Source organism: Stegostoma tigrinum, chromosome 7 (assembly GCF_030684315.1).
Source record: "Stegostoma tigrinum isolate sSteTig4 chromosome 7, sSteTig4.hap1, whole genome shotgun sequence".
Lineage (NCBI taxonomy): Eukaryota > Metazoa > Chordata > Chondrichthyes > Orectolobiformes > Stegostomatidae > Stegostoma > Stegostoma tigrinum.
The window spans coordinates 30240649-30260536 of NC_081360.1; positions in this window are offsets into that span (position 1 = coordinate 30240649).

Sequence of the window (19888 nt, forward strand, 5' to 3'; positions counted from 1 at the left end):
CACATTCTCTCCATGTCTGTGTGGGTTTCTGCTGGGTGCTTGGGTTTCCTCCCACAGTCCAAAGATGTGCAGGCTATGTGGATTGCCCATGTTAAATAACCCACAGCATTCAGGCTAAATGAGTTAACCATGGGAAATGCAGGGTTATAGGAATTGGATGGGTGGATTTGGTTGGAATGCTGTTCAGAGTGTTGATATAGCCTGAATGGCCTGCTTCATTACTGTAAGGATTCTATGATCCTGCCCTTAGGGTGGTGACCTGCCAAGGATTGGGAGGTATTATTGTTGTCTTTATAATTTCCTGGTACACTAATCTTCCTTTCCCTAAGTAATCACACATGCATTTGCTACAATTTCACACAAGCCACACAGTCCCTGGTACCTCAATCATTCTTCATACTTGTATGTCAAGATTATTGCCAGGCTGTTCAACGATGGAAGTATCACCACCAAACCTGATATGTTCCTCACTGGATATCTGTGATTGCTACACTTCCCAAGGGAGACAGGATTTAAGAACCTAGGGTGCTTTTCTCCACCCTATCCGGTTCAGTACTAAGACTATTTAAATACCAAACATTAGTTTAAAATTGATTAAAGAACCTAGGGTGCTTTTCTCCACCCTATCCGGTTCAGTAAAATTGATTAAGAGTGAAATCTGTGACTTTCTTACCCCTGCCACAGCGTCACATTAAACAATGGGCAGCTTTACAACTAAACTGCAAAATGCTTTGTCTGCTTTGTTAAAACAGCAAGTTTTGTGCCAACACCTAAAAGAATATTGACAATTGTTAAGCATTAAACAAATGCCACGAATGCATAATAAAAACTTTAAGAACAAACATATGTAGCGATGCAAAAGCAGGAGTATTTAAACATGACAGTAAAACAAAGTAAAACATGCTTCACTGGGAATTAATTCGTCAAAGAAACTTTAAATTCCTTCCTTATTCAACAAACTGAGGATATTACAGCTGTATTGCACTATGGCTGATTTTCACTTGAAGAAAATTTTATTTTGTCTCTGCACGATGTCAATATCAACATTGTCAGCTTTGATTTGAAACATAAGAAAGTGGCTTCCTGTCAGTGACAACAAAGGAATAGATGTCAGGGCTGGTCATAGTGTGTGACCATCTTTTACTGGTGTTAAAAGAGTCACATTCCAGATGTCTGGCAGTGGTTTCCTCCTGTCCTGGATGTATCAGATGCTTCTTTGTATTGATCTGCAAAGCATTATGTTAATGTTAACAGGAAGGATTGTGTATTTGAAGCAATTACAATGAAACTATTTAGGAGTTTTCTCCAAACACATTTCCCCGACACTTTAAACATTTTATTTGATGTGATGAATACTACATGAAGATAAATGTATTTTTAATATGCATTCATGGAATAAGGGCTAGACCAGCATATATTGCCTATCCATAATTGCCCAGTGGGGCAGTTCAGAATCAACCACATTGGGTCTGGAGCCGCATGTTGACCAGACCAGGTATAGACAGCAGTTTCCTTCCCTAAAGGACATTAGTGAACTAGGTGAGTTTTTCTGACAATCAGCAATGGAATCATGTTCAACATTCGACTCTTACTTCTGGCTTTCCAGGTTGTTGCCATACCAAGTTTAAAATACTAAGAAAATTCACAGAAATCCTACCAGACATGTGACAAAATATTGGCTAGGGTGATGCCAGCTGTGCTGAAGGTGCTGCTGTGTTGTAATGGCATTGTTGACAGTGATGGTATTGTTAATGACAGTGTTGATCGCGTTGACAGTGATGTTGCTTGTGGTGGTAGTGGAGGCATTGTTAATGGTGATACCAGTGGTTTTATTGTAGCAGTCTTCTGCTGTTCCTGGGATTTTCCCACCAGTTTAGTAAGAGGCAGATTCTTGAGCCACTCTTACAAGGCAAATGAGAAGAATAGACCTACTACATAGCAGTAATTCCCAACTTGCGAGCTCAGTCAGTAGTTAAAGTCCATCATCCTTCAGTATTTAAGTTGGATTTGCTATCAGTGGCATCTCAGCTGACCATCCAAGCCAGGCTTTGCCTTCACCTGATGTCCATTCAAAGCTGTTTTTAAATAGGAGGTCAGTGACTAGCAATGAGGAAGAAAATTTCACTTCGTCTGAGGCTTTGAGTCCAATTGTTACATTTTGATTTCTGCTCTGCCTGAGATTACTTAACTCAGGACAGACTGGCAATTTGACCCGAGATCATCCTAGTAAATATGATTCACTTGCAGACTGCCTTTACTGTGAGTTAAAATGTCATCCTGGGTTAATCAAATTGTTAGGCTCATTAACATTGTTGTCAACACAACCATAATTTTCTGGAAAAAAAATCTCTGAAAGTATTCAGCAAAACAAAAAGAGGTGGTACAGAATATTTTGCAGATTTAATTTTTGAATGTTGCAGTTAATATACCAAAAATCTCAGCCATATATTAAACTTAGTTGATTACATTGGGGAAACCAAGCGGAGGCTTGGAGACCGCTTTGCAGAACACCTCCGCTCAGTTCGCAACAAACAACTGCACCTCCCAGTCGCAAACCATTTCCACTCCCCCTCCCATTCTTTAGATGACATGTCCATCATGGGCCTCCTGCACTGCCACAATGATGTCACCCGAAGGTTGCAGGAACAGCAACTCATATTCCGCCTGGGAACCCTGCAGCCTAATGGTATCAATGTGGACTTCACCAGTTTCAAAATCTCCCCTTCCCCAACTGCATCCCTAAACCAGCCCAGTTCGTCCCCTCTCCCCACTGCACCACACAACCAGCCCAGCTCTTCCCCTCCACCCACTGCATCCCAAAACCAGTCCAACCTGTCTCTGCCTCCCTAACCTGTTCTTCCTCTCACCCATCCCTTCCTCCCACCCCAAGCCGCACCCCCATCTACCTACTAACCTCATCCCACCTCCTTGACCTGTCCGTCTTCCCTGGACTGACCTATCCCCTCCCTACCTCCCCACCTATACTCTCTCCACCTATCTTCTTTTCTCTCCATCTTCGGTCCGTCTCCCCCTCTCTCCCTATTTATTCCAGAACCCTCACCCCATCCCCCTCTCTGATGAAGGGTCTAGGCCCGAAACGTCAGCTTTTGTGCTCCTGAGATGCTGCTGGGCCTGCTGTGTTCATCCAGCCTCATATTTTATTATCTTGGATTCTCCAGCATCTGCAGTTCCTATTATCTCTTGATTATATAATGCTTTGTAGCAAAGTATTAGTCACTAACTTGGGAAAATTAGAACATAGATAAGAGGTCACTGCAGTTATTTTGCTGTGTTCACTGGTTAATTTTTAGTCTGGATTTAATTATACAATTGCTCAATTTTTTGTGTAACTAAGATACAGAAATTACTATCAATAAGAGGAAAAAATGTTGAAAATTAAGGACAGATTTTCACAGTCTTTCTCTTGTTCCACTGCTGTAACATCATTAGAAGTTTGCTGGCCACCTTGTCAAGGCACTAAGTGACATTTCCACCAAACTTTGCAGAAATTACCCCAAAGGGAGAGCCATTCCTATTGGGACACCATTTAGTGATAAGTGAAGGGTCGTTATACCCAATAAACTATTTCTTTTCTATTGATCAGTGTCTTCATGGCCTCAGCATGGTGGTGCACCAGGTAAACTGTGGGGTGCAAAATGGTTCTTGGAGAATGTAATCCTTCTGCCTTACCCCCTATCTTCATGTAGCTGCCAGCCCAGTAAACTGGAATTCTCCTCCCGTGCAATGGACCAGCCATTAAGATACCAACAGTACTTCCTCCGAATCAGTTGTATGCTGCAATCAAGAAGAAAAGAATAGCTGATCTTACATAACTTTTATAAAATTCATTCGTGAGATGTGGACATCACTGGCTAGGCCAGTATTTATTCCCCATCCGTATTTGTCCTAAAAAAGGTGAGTTGCCACAGCAAACAGTGCTTGGGCTTCAACAGTTCACAATACGTATCAATGATTTGACAGGAGCCACTTCTTCCAAGTTAGCAGATGATTTAAGGGTTGGTGAAAATGTAAGCTGTAAGAATGATGCTAAGAGGCTTTGTATGAATTTGGACAGACTGAATGAGTGGCCAAGGTCATTGCAGATGGAAAACAATGTGAACAAGTGTGAGGTTTTTCACTTTAGTAGGTGGAATAAAGGTGCAGAGTATTTCCTAAATGATGCAAAAGTGTTGATGGGGCTGAAGATGGATAGAGGAGAAGATAGGTGGAGCGGAGAGTATAGGTGGGGAGGCAGGGAGGGGATAGGTCAGTCCAGGGAGGACGGACAGGTCAAGGGGGCAGGATGAGGTTAGTAGGTAGGAAATGGAGGTGCAGCTTTAGGAAGGAGGAGGGTATAGGTGAGAGGAAGAACAGGTTAGGGAGGCAGGGACGAGCTGGGCTGGTTTTGAGATGCAATGGAGGGAGGGGAGATTTTGAAGCTGGTTTGTGCCAGTTTTAAAACTAACTGAAACTGGACAATGACAATAAGAATTATTGATATGGGTACTGTGTCATGGGCCAAAACTCTCCTTAACTCTGTGAACAATGGCAAGAAATTTGTTAACTTTTTGCAGCAATTAGGAACCCAGACTGTGACTCAAAGCAAGGCTTTTTTTAATCAAAAGTAGTAAGTGATGGAGAAATGCAGCATATCTGGCAGCATCTGTAGAGAGAGAAAAATTGGGTTAACTTTTCAAGACCAAAATACCTTCTGCAGAAGGCCTCTTGAGTTCCTCCAGCACTGCATGTTTTTACTTTAGATCTCTGCAGGATTTTGCATTTAATCTTTTTATTCATTGTTTGTCTTAATGGTGCAACATGTGAGATCACCAGGTTACACATGTTACTGACTAAGGCATGTCTTCTTCAGATCTTGGGATTTTCACTGTCTCATCTTTCAACGTTACAGCAACCATAAAATATACAGACAGTAGCATGATCACAAACCACCGAAGTAATGTTATTCATTCAGAGATAATGGGAACTGCAGATGCTGGAGAATCCAAGATAATAAAGTGTGAAGCTGGATGAACACAGCAGGCCAAGCAGCATCTCAGGAGCACAAAAGCTGACGTTTCGGGCCTAGACCCTTCATCAGAGAGGGGGATGGGGAGAGGGAACTGGAATAAATAGGGAGAGAGGGGGAGGCGGACCGAAGATGGAGAGAAAAGAAGATAGGTGGAGAGGAGAGGATAGGTGAGGAGGTAGGGAGGGGATAGGTCAGTCCAGGGAAGACAGACAGGTCAAGGAGGTGGGATGAGGTTAGTAGGTAGGAGATGGAGGTTCTTCCTCTCACCCATCCCTTCCTCCCACCCCCAAGCCACTCCTCCATCTACTACCTAATAACCTCATCCCACCTCCTTGACCTGTCTGTCATCCCTGGACTGACCTATCCCCTCCCTCCCTCCCCACCCATACTCTCCTCTCCACCTATCTTGTTTTCTCTCCATCTTCGGTCCGCCTCCCCCTCTCTCCCTATTTATTCCAGTTCCCTCTCCACATCCCCCTCTCTGATGAAGGGTCTAGGCCCGAAACGTCAGCTTTTGTGCTCCTGAGATGCTGCTGGGCCTGCTGTGTTCATTCAGCCTCACATTTATTATCTTTAATGTTACTCATTGCTGTTTTAATAAATGGTAGTGTCTTTCCTTGGCAGAATAATCATGTCCAGCCGAAAGTGGTCATGTTAAGTGTGAATAAATTGATATTTCATTTAAATCAAAGGTAGCTCTCAACTCATCAATAAACTAATGGAATAACTATTTATACTTTGATTAAATATAGTAAATATGGTGAAAAGTTGAGCATTTAAATTTACATTGTTAGTTGGTGACAATCAGCTGAATATATAAAATGCAAGAAAGCTAGATTGACCAAAAAAATTGCAGTCTTAATGTTCTCGCTGATTTCTTATTAGTTGTCATGAAAGGTGGTTGCAGCAGTTCAGTTCAAAGAAAACGATCACTTCTAAGGATTGTAAATTGTCCTATTATCAAAAGCAAATTGCACTTTTGCAGAATCTTTTATTGAGCAAAGCCTTCAACTGCCCTTCACTTGGGATTTGAATCTGACACTGAAGGAGAGTCAGCAGGAGAGTTTATGAATTAGCTGAAAGTTTTTTGCAAATTGATTTAGCCTACTGCTCCCAGATGGTCAGGCCACTCATTTATCCTTCTGGCAGGAACATGGAAAAAGACCCCAACTAAACATTTCCAGTGGTGATGGGAGGACAGTGCATGGATCACATACCTATTGCATGCATGTCTTTTCTGAGCATCAAATTAGCATTGAAACCTAACGCGTCAGTCTTCTCTCTCTGAACTACCTGAAGTGCAGGTGGAACCTAATCATTTTTACTCCAGGATAGAATACAACCACAGAGTCAGTGATCACTCCATCTAAATGTGCACATGAAGCTGTTGTCAACCTGGTATTGAGAGAGAGATAATGGGAACTGCAGATGCTAGAGAATCCAAGAGAACAAAGTGTGAAGCTGGATGAACACAGCAGGCCAAGCAGCATCTCAGGAGCACAAAAGCTGACGTTTCGGGCCTAGACTCTTCATCCGGTCTAGGCCCGGAACGCCAGCTCTTGTGCTCCTGAGATGCTGCTTGGCCTGCTGTGTTCATTCAGCTCCACACTTTGTCATCTGGTATTGAGGCATCTTGGATGTAATGTTTGGTTGCATAAACCCTGGATTTTTTAAGCACTAGTGGTACCAAAATGGTAATGGCAGTGACATAGCAGTAATGACACTGGATTTGCAGGGATGTGGGGTTCAAATCCTTCCATGACAGCTGGGACATTTAAAATTCCATTTAAAAATGTGGAAATTAGTCTCTGAAACCTGGTGAGAAGGTTGTGGGTGTGTGAGGCTCTTGGCCACTATGTAATCTAAAGAGCTGCATGATAAAAATGACTAGCCTCTTGTCTGGCCCCATAACATTGATTCCCGTGGACAGATGACACTTCAACAGGTCAAGATCAATGACATAACAGCATGGACTTGATGGTCCATTTCTACCACAAATGTTTAAATGACTCTAGAAGTAAGTTGTGATGGGTGATGGAAACTTGAGAGTTGACCCAGAAATGAGAGAAGAAAAGTTGAAAATGGATGGAAGATATACAGAATCAAGGTTGGAAAATAGACATAAGTAAAAACTGAAAGAGCAAGAGAAACTCATCTTGTCTGGCAACTGTTAACACTTTGAGTCCAATCTGACTTCTTTGAAAACACAGAAGCTGCCAGACCCGCTGAGTTGCTCCATCACTTTCTATTTTTATTTCAGATTGCCAGTATCCACAATTTTATTGTTGAGACAAACAACAACGGAGACATTGATTGTATTAAATAGAACATACTTCAATGCAATAAGTCTAGGGAATAAACCAGAGGAACTGAAAGCATAGATTGGCACAATATATCTTAACTAAAGTTGGCTGACAGAGAGTCACTTATGGTAACTTAGATTTGTTCATTACAGGGATTTCAGATGGGATAAGATGAGATTTAAGGAGCGAGCTGGGGAAATTATAACAGTGAAGAGGAACGATTGGGCACTACTATTGTCAAATGAGGCCTTGTGGATATAGTTGAAGAATAAAAAATGGTTTATCACACTACCAGGTTGGAACCCTTCTTCAGAACCCTTTTCTGAAGAAGGGTTCCAACCTGAAACATCAATTTTCCTGCTCCTCTAATGCTGCCTGGCTTGTGTTGCTCCAGCTCTACACTGTGTTTTCTCTGACTCCAGCATCTGCAGTTCTTGCTATCTCTTAATCACAATACAGCACCAAACACCCGGGATGGGTGGGTGTGGGGGTATGAGGGAGGGTGGGATATATTACCAAATATGTTGACAAATCTCTGAGGAATGCAAACAAAAAGTCAGTGTACTGTAGAATTTCAACTACCCACAGGATCATAGAATTTTAGAGTACAGAGGGAGGCCTTTGACCTATTGTGTCTATCAGCTACTGTGAGAGCTAGTCCCATTTCCAGCCCAATCTCTGTAACCTTTTAATATACTCTGATGAAAACTGGCATAGAATTAGCGTGAAATGCACAAACGAAGCAGAATTCTTAAAATATTCTCAAGAGAACATTTTTAACGAGGACATAATATGCTGGAGGGAGTGATTCTAGATTTAGTCTTAGGGAATGAAATTGGGAGTTGGGAGAGCTATCTGTTGGGGAACACGATGGGTGGATGTGATTTTGATTCAATTTCAAGCTCCCCGAAAGGTCACAAGCCATCTTAATTTGGTGCTATAGCAGCAATCCTTCGACGTTGCTGGGTCAATTCCTAGAACTTCCATCCTAACAGCACTATCTGCATATCTATAACATATTGATTGCAATTGTTCAAGAAAGTGACTTACTACATTCATAAAGTTAGGAGGTATGGGATACAGGGTGATTTGGCTGTCTGGATTCAGAATTGGTTGGCTGACAGGAGGCAGAGAGTGGTTGTAGATGGTAAGTATTCTGCCCGGAGGTCAGTGCTGAGTGGTGTCCCACAGGGCTCTGTTCTTGGGCCTCTGCTCTTTGTAGTTTTTATACATGACTTGGATGAGGAGGTTGAGGGGTGGGTTAGTATGTTTGCTGATGACACAAAGGCTGGAGGTGCCGTTGATTGTATCGAGGGCTACTGTAGGCTTCAGTGAGACATTGACAGAATGCAGAGCTGGGATGAGAAATGGCAGATGGAGTTCAGCCTGGATAAATGCGAAGTGATGCATTTTGGAAGGTCGAACTTAAATGCTGAATATGGGATTAAAGGCAGGATTCTCGGCAGTGTGGAGGAACAGCGGGATCTTGGTGTTCAAGTACATAGCTCCCTCAAAGTTCCCACCCAGGTGGATAAGGTTGTTTAGAAAGCACAGGGTATTTTGGCTTTCATTAACAGGAGGATCGAGTTTAAGAGCTGCGAGGTTATGCTGCAGCTCTACAAAACCCTGGTGAGACCACACTTGGAATATTGTGTCCAGTTCTGGTCGCCCTATTAGAGGAAAGATGTGGAGGCTTTGGAGAGGGTGCAAAGGAGGTTTACCAGGATGCTGCCTGGACTGGAGGGCTTGTCTTACGAGGAGAGGTTGGCTGAGCTCGGACTTTTCTCTCTGGAGAGAAGGAGGAAGAGAGGTGACCTGGTCAAGGTATACAAGGTAATGAGAGGCATGGATAGAGTCGATAGCCAGAGACTTTTCCCCAGGGCAGGATTGACTGCCACGAGGTGTTAGGAGGAAGGTATAGAGATGTCAGAGGGAGGTTCTTCACCCAGAGAGTTGTGAGCGCATGGAATAGTTTACCAGAGGTAGTCATGGAAGCAGAGTCACTAGTGACATTTAAGCGACTGCTGGACATGCACGTGGACAGCAGTGAATTGAGGTGAATGTAGGTTAGGTTATTTTATTTTTGGATTAGGAATATTCCACGGCACAACATCGTGGGCCGAAGGGCCTGTACTGTGCTGTACTTTTCTATGTTCTACGTTCTATGTTACCATTTTCTCAAAGGCAAATGGGGATGGACACTGGCCGAGCCAGGGACACTTTCAGCGCATAAATAAATAGAAAGCTATACTTAGTTTTGGTAAAGGACAAAGATAGATCAGGAATAAAAGTTCTCAATTAGTGAAAATATAATTTTACTGAGCTGAGATTTGATTTCACTTCTTGAAGGTACATCAATGGCAAATACTGCAAGTTGAGAGAAAGTCTGTTCATATAAATAAAACGGGTCACTCTGACATTTTCAGAGTCCCCTGAAAGTCAAGCAGCTTAAAGGAAAGAATAAAGGGAAAAATAAGGGAAGCTTATGACAGATATTGAGGGATCTGAAACTCATTGCCTGAAAGGGCGATAGTAGCAGAAACCTTCGTAATAGTTAAAAAAAAACCTTGGAGATCCACTTGAAGTGCTGTAATCTATAAAGCTGCAGACCCAGACCTGGCAAGTGAGATTATTGGATAGTTATTTGTTGCTAGCAAAGACAGGGTGACTTCCTTCCATGTTGTAGGTTTTTGTGATTTATAGATTCTCTTTTATAAAGGGCAGAAATTTATTAAAATTTCAGAAATCGATGCAAACTCAGCTCAGAGAACAGCAGGAGCTTGGCTATGTGCCATCACCTGGAAATCACAATTAGTATTCTTTTGGCCTTTGCTTATGGAAAATCGAAATACTGCATGGGCTCTGGATCAACACGTACAGCGACTGTTGGCTGGCCTGGGTGGTGTACAAAATTATGCCTGTTTGAAACATTAAGTTTATTACAAAAGTTGAAAACTGCGAATGCTGGAAATTTGAGAAAATGCTGGAAATATAGTTCTGGCAAAAAATCTCTCCAACCTTCCATCCTGTCACAGACCTTTCCATTTATTCATCCTGATTTTACCCCCAACCCCCTCCCCCAACTTGTTCTGTGGCTAACTTTTACTAGTGTTAAAGAGTAAGTAAAAAATATAGAAAGTGATGGAAATATGTAGCATTATTTGTTGAGGTAGAAACAGAGTCAAGGTTTCAAGCCAATGACCTCTTTAACATTTCACTGTCTCCACTGATGCTGTCGGAATGCCTGAGAAATTTCCAGCGTTTTTTGTTTTGTTTTATATCAGATTTCCAGAATCCACAGAATATTTATGTTTGTATTAAAGATAAGTTGGTCGAAGAGCAAAACCAAAACTATTGTTCTATGTTAAATTTACTAACAATTTTAATTTTTGCATTATTCTTTTATGGAAAGCTGGCATCGCTGGCAAGATTGGCATTTGTTACCCATCCTCAACTACCAATGAACTGAATGGTTATCTAGGCCATTTGTTACCCATCCTCAACTACCAATGAACTGAATGGTTATCTAGGCCATTTCAGAAGGCAGTTAAGGAGCAACTGCATTGCAGTGGATCTGCAGTCACATGAGGCCCAAGCAGGGTAAGGGTGGCTGATTTCTTTCCCAAAAGGATGAAACTGATGAGTTTTTCTTTATGGCCACTGCTGATGGTTATAAAGTTGTCATTACTGAGATTAAATCCAGTTGTGTCAGTTGAATCCATAATCACTAGCTGGTCTCTTGGGATTTAGAACTCATGTTCACTTGCTGTATTAGTATGGTTGTCTCAGTTACTAATCCAGTGTTTTCACCATTATGCAATGGCCTACCCTTAGATTACAGGACCAGATGGAAAAAGTTTTTAAAAATTTTTTAGAGAAAACGTGGTCATTTAGTGCCTTGAGTTGATTGGAAAAAGATAATAAAATGATTGTCAACCACTCAGAACCATTCCTTCTCTCCTTTAAATTCACCTCAAGCTTTATCAATGACTCCACTGCGAACAAAATCAACAAGTATGTGTGTGCGTCTATGTATGGGTCTCTTCAAGTCTGAGTGACCTAGCATCGGTGAAGAGAGCCACTGCACTGATCAACCTTTCTGGTCTTAAGTTTAAATATTTTTATGAAAGCTAGCATTGTTTGCTTGTAATTAGCATTTAATTTACATTTATTGTTTTAAATTGCAAGTTTTTTCCATGTTTAAGAATGGCTAAACAAGCTCCCTGCTGAAACTCAGGTAAGATGGGTAACTAATCTAATCCAGTTTTGTAGCTGCATGTAAGCTCACTCGTCTGAATCTCAGTAGTAGATACAGGGAAGGCAAGAGTGCTGTCTATTGGTGTGCAGCTGCAACAGAGTGCATATCTAAGAGCTTGGAGAGTAAGGGAGCTCAGAGAAGAGGGAAGGGAAGTGCTCCTTTGTTTCTCTAACCTTTTCAGTCTCCAGGTGAGCAGAATTTGAATAAAAAAGCATGAGAGGTGACAGTGAACCAGTGAGAGTTCAACTCTATGTAACGAGAGCTGGGGAAGAAACTGATTTGCGAGTAATTGGTAAGTTCTTCGACTTATTCTGATTATCATAAGCGTTTTTAAAGTTACGGTTTGGTAGGTCAGCTCAGCTGAACGGAACGCACATCCTGCCATACGTGGAAGTCATGGATGCAAGTGGACTGTTACAGATGAAGGTGTTGAGGAAATGTAATGCATTGGTGCAATCATTTAAAGGCGATATGAATATGACCCACATTCTCTGCAAAAAGAACTTACCACACATATCTCCCTTAAACTTACCCTCTCTCACCCTGAAATTGTGACCCCTAGTAATTGAGCGCCCACTCTGGGAAAAGGCTTCTTGCTATCCAGATTTGGAGAGAATAGTTTTCTACGTTGAATATTCATCCCTTAACCAACAACATTAAAACAGAGTGACGCGATATTGGTTGCCTTAATTTCTCTGCCACCAACCTATTCATTTGAATATTATTTCCTTCTGACCTTACTGTGCTCTCAGACCCAACCCTGACTGTTGTAAAGGCTGCAGACAAAGGTGTTGCTGTTGTTGTCTGGCTTACTGACCTCTACTCTGCAGAGATGGAATGCCAGCTCTCTGATACTTATCTCCACTTGGACCATGATTCCATCATTGAGCTTCAAGTCACTGTGTTAACAACACTAACCTTATCTCATCTGGGAACCTCTCCCTGACAGTCTCCCAGCTCAGAGTCCTCAACCCCAAACAGCACCCTTCTACCTTCTTCCTATAATCCACTACCCATTGTTTCTGCCTGCTTCTTCCTACCAATTCAAACTTTTCTCCCCTTGTCTAGCCCCTCCCCCCACTTACATCTACGATTCTGTCGACGCTTTATGTAAGTTTCCAGAACTTTCCAGTTCGAATTGAACCAGTCACCTCCTCCTCACCAAGGATATGTACTCCCTTTACATGTCCATCCCCATTAGGATGGTCACAGGGCCCTCTGCTTCTTCCTGGAAAAAAGGTCTGAGCTGTTCCCACCCACCACCACCACCATCCTCCGTCTGACTGAGCTCATTCTCAGAGATAGTAGGAACTGCAGATGCTGGAGAATCTGAACAAGGTGTAGAGCTGGAAGTACACAGCAGTCCAAGCAGCTTTCATCCAGCTGTACACCTGAGCTCATTGTCATATTGAACCACCTCTCCGTGAACTCTTTCTGCCGGTCAATTTAGCATGACCAATCCACCTAACCTGTACATCCGTGGACTGTTATACCCATCTTTTTGTGGAGTACATGGAAAATTCCTTTTTCCAGTCGTACCTAGGCCCCTCCCCACTACTCTTTCTCCTGTACGTCAATGACATAATCAGTGCTGCTTCCCTTGAATTAGAAAAATTGATCAATTTTGCTTCCAATTTCCACCCTGCCCGCCCTTGCCTTCACCCGGTCCATCTTTGACTCCTCCTTTCCTTTCCTTGAAATCTCTGTTTCCATTTCTGGATTCCAATATCAACTACAAGCCCACAAAACCCCACAGTTACCTTGACTATACATCATCACACATTGCTTCCCGTAAACTCTCTGTTTCAATCTTCCAGTTTCTTTGTCTCCATTGCACCTGCTCTGATGATGCCAGCTTTTGCTGGGGTGCGGAGGGGACGGGGGAGCCTGAGAAATGTCCAAATTTTTTCCTTATCAAGAATTTCGTGCTACTGTGGTCAATGGGCCCTTATCTGTTTCTGAACCATCTCCTGCACCCCTTCTCTTCCCACCCACAGCTAGGATCAGGTCCCCAAATTCTCACTTACCAGCCCACCAGTCTCCTTATCCAAAGGATTATAAGCCACCACTTTTTACACCAGACATACATTCCCCTTCACTTGTCAGCCTTCTGTGTGGACCACTCTTTAGGTCAGCTTGGTCCACTCCTCCTCCATACCCAACATGTCCTCACAGTCCCATGGCACCTTACCCTGCAATCATGCTAAGCCAATCCATGCCTACAGAACTCAGCACTGTTTCCAGCATGGATGTAATTCCACTATTGAACAGCATTTACTAAATAATTCAGTCCGTGCTAAAAATACAACAGAAACTAATTTAAATTTTATTAGTCTGCTCCATCATGCATTTCATTCACATGTGCTAGAAGCTGCATACGTTGACATACAGGACACTGTTGTGTGAAGGTAAAGGGAATATTTGCATCCATCACACCTCTTTCATTGAGGTAGGGTTGAAATTAAAACTGCCTGGTCTGAGATTAATCAGCTAACTAAAATTGACTGTTCACATATCGAGCTGTCTGAATGCTAACTATTCTCCAACCAGACAGCAGTCTTTTCTCATGCTGAATAAATTGGTGTGCTCTTTCAAATTTTGGTTTCTTACATTGTAATTCCTGATGAGTACAAGACAAAAAACTTCAACGTCAGGTCACATGCACGTCTTCACTTAGATTCTTATATCCATTCATTGAATGCAGGTGATGCTGGCCAGGCCAGTATTAATTTCCCATCTCTAACTGCTCGTTGAGCTTAAGCTTTCTTTCTATTCATTTGTGGGATGTGAGTGTCGTTGGCTGGCCAGCATTTCTTGCCCATCCCTAGTTGCCCTTGAGGAGGTGCTGGTGAACTGCCTTCTTGAACTGCAGTCTTCCTGCTCTGGGTTGATTCACAATGCCATTAGGGAGGGAATTCCAGGAGTTTGACCCAGCGACAGTGACCAAACGGCAATATATTTCCCAGTCAGGATGGTGAATGGCTTGGAGGGGTACTTGGAGTTGGTGTGTTTCCATGTATCTGCTGCCCTTGTCCTTCTAAATGGTAGTGGTCGTGAGTTTGGAAGGTGCTGTCTGAGGATCTTTGGTAAATTTCTGCAGTGCATCTCGGCGATAGTACACACTGCTGTTACTTAGTGTCAGTAGTGAAGAGAGTGAATGTGCATGGATGTAGTGCAAACCAAACAGGCTGCTTTGTCCTGGATAGTGTCAAGCTTCTGGAGTGTTTTTGGGGCTGCACTCATCCAGGCGAACGGGGAGTATTCCATCACACTCCTGACTTGTGCCTTGTAGATGGTGGACAGGCTTTGAGGATTCAGGAGGTGTGTTACTGGTGCAGTATTCCTAGCTTCAGGCCTGCTCTTCTAGTCACTCTGTTAATGTGGTGAGTCCAGTTGAGTTTCCAGTCAATGGTAACCCCCAGGATGTCAATAGTGGGGGATTCAGTGATGGTAACACCACTGAATGTCAAAGGACGGTGGTTAGATTGTCTCTTTTTGGTGATGATCATAGCTTGGCATTTGTGTGGTGCGAATGTCACTTTAGTGGCTTAGTGACTTTCAAGAACCTTTTCAGAGGGCAGTAAAGAGTCAAACACATTGCTGTGGGTCTGGAGTCATATATAAACCAGATTGGGTAAAAATGACAAATTTCCATTCATCGAATGAAGGTGATGCTGGCCAGGCCAGTATTAATTTCCCATCTCTAACTGCTCGTTGAGCTTAAGCTTTCTTTCTATTCATGTGTGGGATGTGAGTGTCGTTGGCTGGCCAGCATTTCTTGCCCATCCCTAGTTGCCCTTGAGGAGGTGCTGGTGAACTGCCTTCTTGAACTGCAGCCTTCCTGCTCTGGGTTGATTCACAATGCCATTAGGGAGGGAATTCCAGGAGTTTGAATTCCAGGATGTCAATAGTGGGAGTTTCAGCGATGGTAACACCACAGAATGTCAAGGGATGGTGATTAGATTGTCTCTAATTAGAAAATTAATGAGCCAGATGGGATTGTATGAATTCAACAATGTTTAGATAACAACCTTTAGACTACATTTTAAATTCCAGATTTTTATTGAATTCAAAATTTCATCAGTATGATTTGAACTCATATCTCCATACTGTTAGCTAGTTCTCTGGATCACTAGGACATTACGACAATGACATTGCCATTCCCTTCCAAAAAAAAGCTTCTTGATCAAATACAGTTCCCCAAGCTGTATAAATCATTAGTAATGCTGAACTTATACTGCTAACGCAGTAATTTAGCAAGACAATCTAGTTAGAAAGAAGGCCATCTACTTTCTTCCCAGCAGAATAGGCTAGCAGTAATTGCTGTGTAAAGGATAACAGTTAAAGGGTAATGCTTTTAATCAGTCACACACTCCCTCATGTGGCAATATTTAGCTAGAGCTTGCTCAGTAGAAAATATGCACATTAAAAGCGAGGCAAGCAATTGTAAACCACCCACGAAGATCTAATAAGCAGACATTAAAGTATCTGCTTAATGGGAGGTTAGGATTATGAATTTCCACCTTTTGGTTAAAATCAGGTCATTTGATAAAATCTACTAATTGTTTCCAATATGTATTCTAATTGTTGTGATTGGAGGAGAGTCAACATTACTTCATGTTCCAGAGTTTCTTTTGGGTTTTAAATCAAAATTGCTCTAGACAGCATCGACATTTTAAACACAAGAAGAAAAATGATTTTCCTGATTGAGACAGGGTGTATACCATTTGTGATTTGTCAAGTCCAGTAGAAGCCAACATTTCAGGAGCGGAACAAAAACAGAAGTTGCTGGAAAAGCTCAACAGGTCTGGCAGCATCTGTGAAAAAAACAATCAGAGTTAACTTTTTGGGTCCTGTGACCCTTCCTCAGACCGGTCAGGAAAGGAATTTATAAAATACAATGGAATTAATATATTATAAAGATCCACAATTTCTCAGGCAAAAAAGGTACTCAGAAAATTAATAGGATTGAGGGCAGACAAGTCCCCTGGGCCTGATGGCCGGCATTTATCATTTACATGGGGGATATTGTTTGTTTTGCTGGTAGCTATTCCTATTTTGTATTCATCACCTCAAGGTCAGTTACGAATGAGCAATATATATGTTCCCTTGCCAATGATACCCTCATCCTGTGAATTAATATTAATGTCTAATGTAAAAGGTTAACTGTATCTATACAGTTCCACCTACAGTGGTTTTTCTTCCACTTACTCATGTGAAATTTACCTCCCAGATGTATGTTCATAAGTAGGGGAAGAATTAGGTCATTTGGCCCATCAAAGTCTTCCCACTATTCAATCATGGCTGATATGCTCCTCACCCTTATTTTTCCTGCTTTCTCCCCATAAGCCTTCGACCCATTACCAATTAAAAATCTAACTCTTCCTTAAATTTACACACTGTCCCAGCATCCACTGCATTTTGGCCTAGTGAATTCCACAAATCCACCACGCTTTGGGAGAAGTAGTTTCTCCTCAACTCGCTTTTAAATTTGCTACCCCTTATCCTAAGACTTCCTATCCTGAAATTCCCCACAAGAGGCAGCATCTGGTCCACATCTATTTTATCTATCCCTTTAATGATCTTGAATACCTCAATTTGATCTCCCCTCATTTTCCTAAATTCTAGAGATTATAGGCCTAAACTGTTCAATCACTCTCCATATGACAGACCCTTCATCTCTAGGATCAATTTAGTGAATCTCCTCTGGTCCGCCTCCAGTGCCATTACATCTTTCCTCAAATAAGGGGACCAAAAGTGTGCAGAGTCCTCCAGTTAAGTTCTCAACAATGCTGTGTATAGTTGCAACAATACTTCTTTACCTTTATATTCTGTTCCTTTAGCTACAAAAGTCAACATTCCATTCCCTTCATTATCTGCTGTACCTGCATGCTAGTTTTTGGTGACGCATGAACAAGGAGAGCTAGATCCCTCTGCACTGGAAGTCTCTTCACATTTAGATGTTTGGTTTCCTTCCCATTTCTCAGATCAAAATGCATGATCTCATGCTTATCCATGTTAAACTACATCTGCCACATTTTGGCCCAGTCTCCTAACCTATCTGTATCCATTTGTAAGGTTTTTATTTCCTCTTTGCAATTTACTGTTCTGCCTATTTTTGTGTCATCCACAATTTTGGCTATGGAGCCTTCTATCTCTGTATCCAAGTCGTTAGTGTAAATTGTAAATAGCTGGGCTCTAAGGACCAAACCCTGTGGCTCACCACTTGTTACTTCTTGCCATCCAGAAAAAGAAAACATTCATCCTGACTCTGCCTTCTGTTCATCAGCCAGTCACCTATCCAAGCTAATAAATTACTCCTGATCCAAACTTGTGAATTAACGTTTCATGTGGCACCTGATCAATCACCTTCCAGAAATCCAGATATATTACATCTACAGGATCCTCATTATCCACTTTTTAAACCTTCGAAGAACTCTTGCAAACTAGCCAAACATGATTTGCCCTTCGTAAAACAACCTGACTCTGATGGATAGTGTTTTGACATTCCAAATGTCCTGATATTGCTTCCTTGGTAGTTGATTCTAACACTTTGCCAACAACAGGTGTTAAGCTGACTGGTTTGTAATTCCCCACATGTTGCCTCCTTCCCCTTTTGAAAAAGTGCATTATGTTAGCATTTTTCTAATTTACTGGAACGTTTCCCGTATCCAGGGAATTTTGGAATATTGTAGCCAATGGATCCACTATCACTTACATTTGTGTTGACGTATGGAGTATTTAAGCTGAAAGAGAATTAAGAATTCATACGTATGTGCAATAATAATCAACATTCCCTTTGATTATTTTTTCTTCCTCATGGATTTCAGCAGGCCCATTCCACAAGCAGAGTCAATGTGGGCCATGGAACAACCGGCAGTTTAGAGGAAACTTAGAACATAGGTTTGATGGAGAGCATCTATGTCACAAAACACATGAAAGCATTAATTCCTATGTACCACAAGGCAACAGGAATAAGTTAACAAAAGACTTTTCAATACAACTGACGTTTCTTTCAAAAAAAGCCAACACTCTAAAAACACTTTCCACAGACTGGAGAGGTCACATCTGATACATTCCATTGCACATATACAAAGCTGAAAAATTTTAACTAGGTAGTTACTACCCTTCTTACTAACTCTCATTTGAATTTAACAATGAACAATGTCCATTACAGCCAGAATTATCACACCTTTTCCTGGATATACTTTCTCCTGAATTTATGCAAACTAACCTGGATATTACACATTCAACTACAAGCAATTCACTGGTAATCAAAAGTTTTCTTCACCTCCCAATTAGCTTAGTCCTGATTCATCAAGTTTGAAACTGTTCCTTCTCCTTTGCATCCTCCTTCTCCCTCTCAGATTTCTATCTGCCATCTCCTCCCTTCAATACCCACCCACCGCCAGCAGACAGCACATTTGTGCTCAACAGAAGGCTCTTAATCCCAGCCTCAACTAAAGGCAGCCCCAATGCAGACCCTGAAAGAGAAACATACACGGCAACTCCCTCACTGCTACCATTTACATAGCTGCCTAATGCTGCTAACAGGCTCTTTGAGCAAATACAAGTGAAGCCAAGTGTGAAGAAAGGATCAATTGCTCCCGATTATCTTCCATTCTACTTCCAGGCCTTTTTATGATTATTTCCACCGGAAGTGAATTTTTCAAAACAACTGGACACTTTCCAGGGTGGATCTACCAGCCATCCCAGAGTATTTTGAGCATTCATTCTGCTCATGTAGAAAAAACCAGTTTGTTTGTTTTCTGAATGTACAAAGTCACATTATCCAATATACAATGAAAAGGGCCTGATTCCTCAGATTAACTAAGGAATTCTTAATTAGATATGAGTCATACTGAGACAGACCAAACCAAAGGTGCAAGTCATGAACTATTTATGGCAAGCCTAAAACTGCTAACACATTGAAAGGGAGATACAAAATCTTAAATATGCTATAGAATGTTCACTATTAGCTAAAATACAAACAAAATTGTGTTAGATGCCTTCCACCTCAATTCTTAATCCTCGGAGAAGGGGGAAATAAACACAATTTGAAGAAATGAAAACATTTAGCTCAATATGTCCTGTAAGATGAATGTAACCTAATTGGCTCATCGGGTGTCATGTAGCCTACAATTGCAAAAAAATTTTTATATATGACCATTATGTTCAGAGTGTGTTTCATCAGTTTCATTTTGAAAGCCACATATCGGTTTGATGTGACAAAACTATGAATTTTCTAATCAGATTATTATAAAAACTCAAAAATTTGACTTTTGTAGCAGATTTATT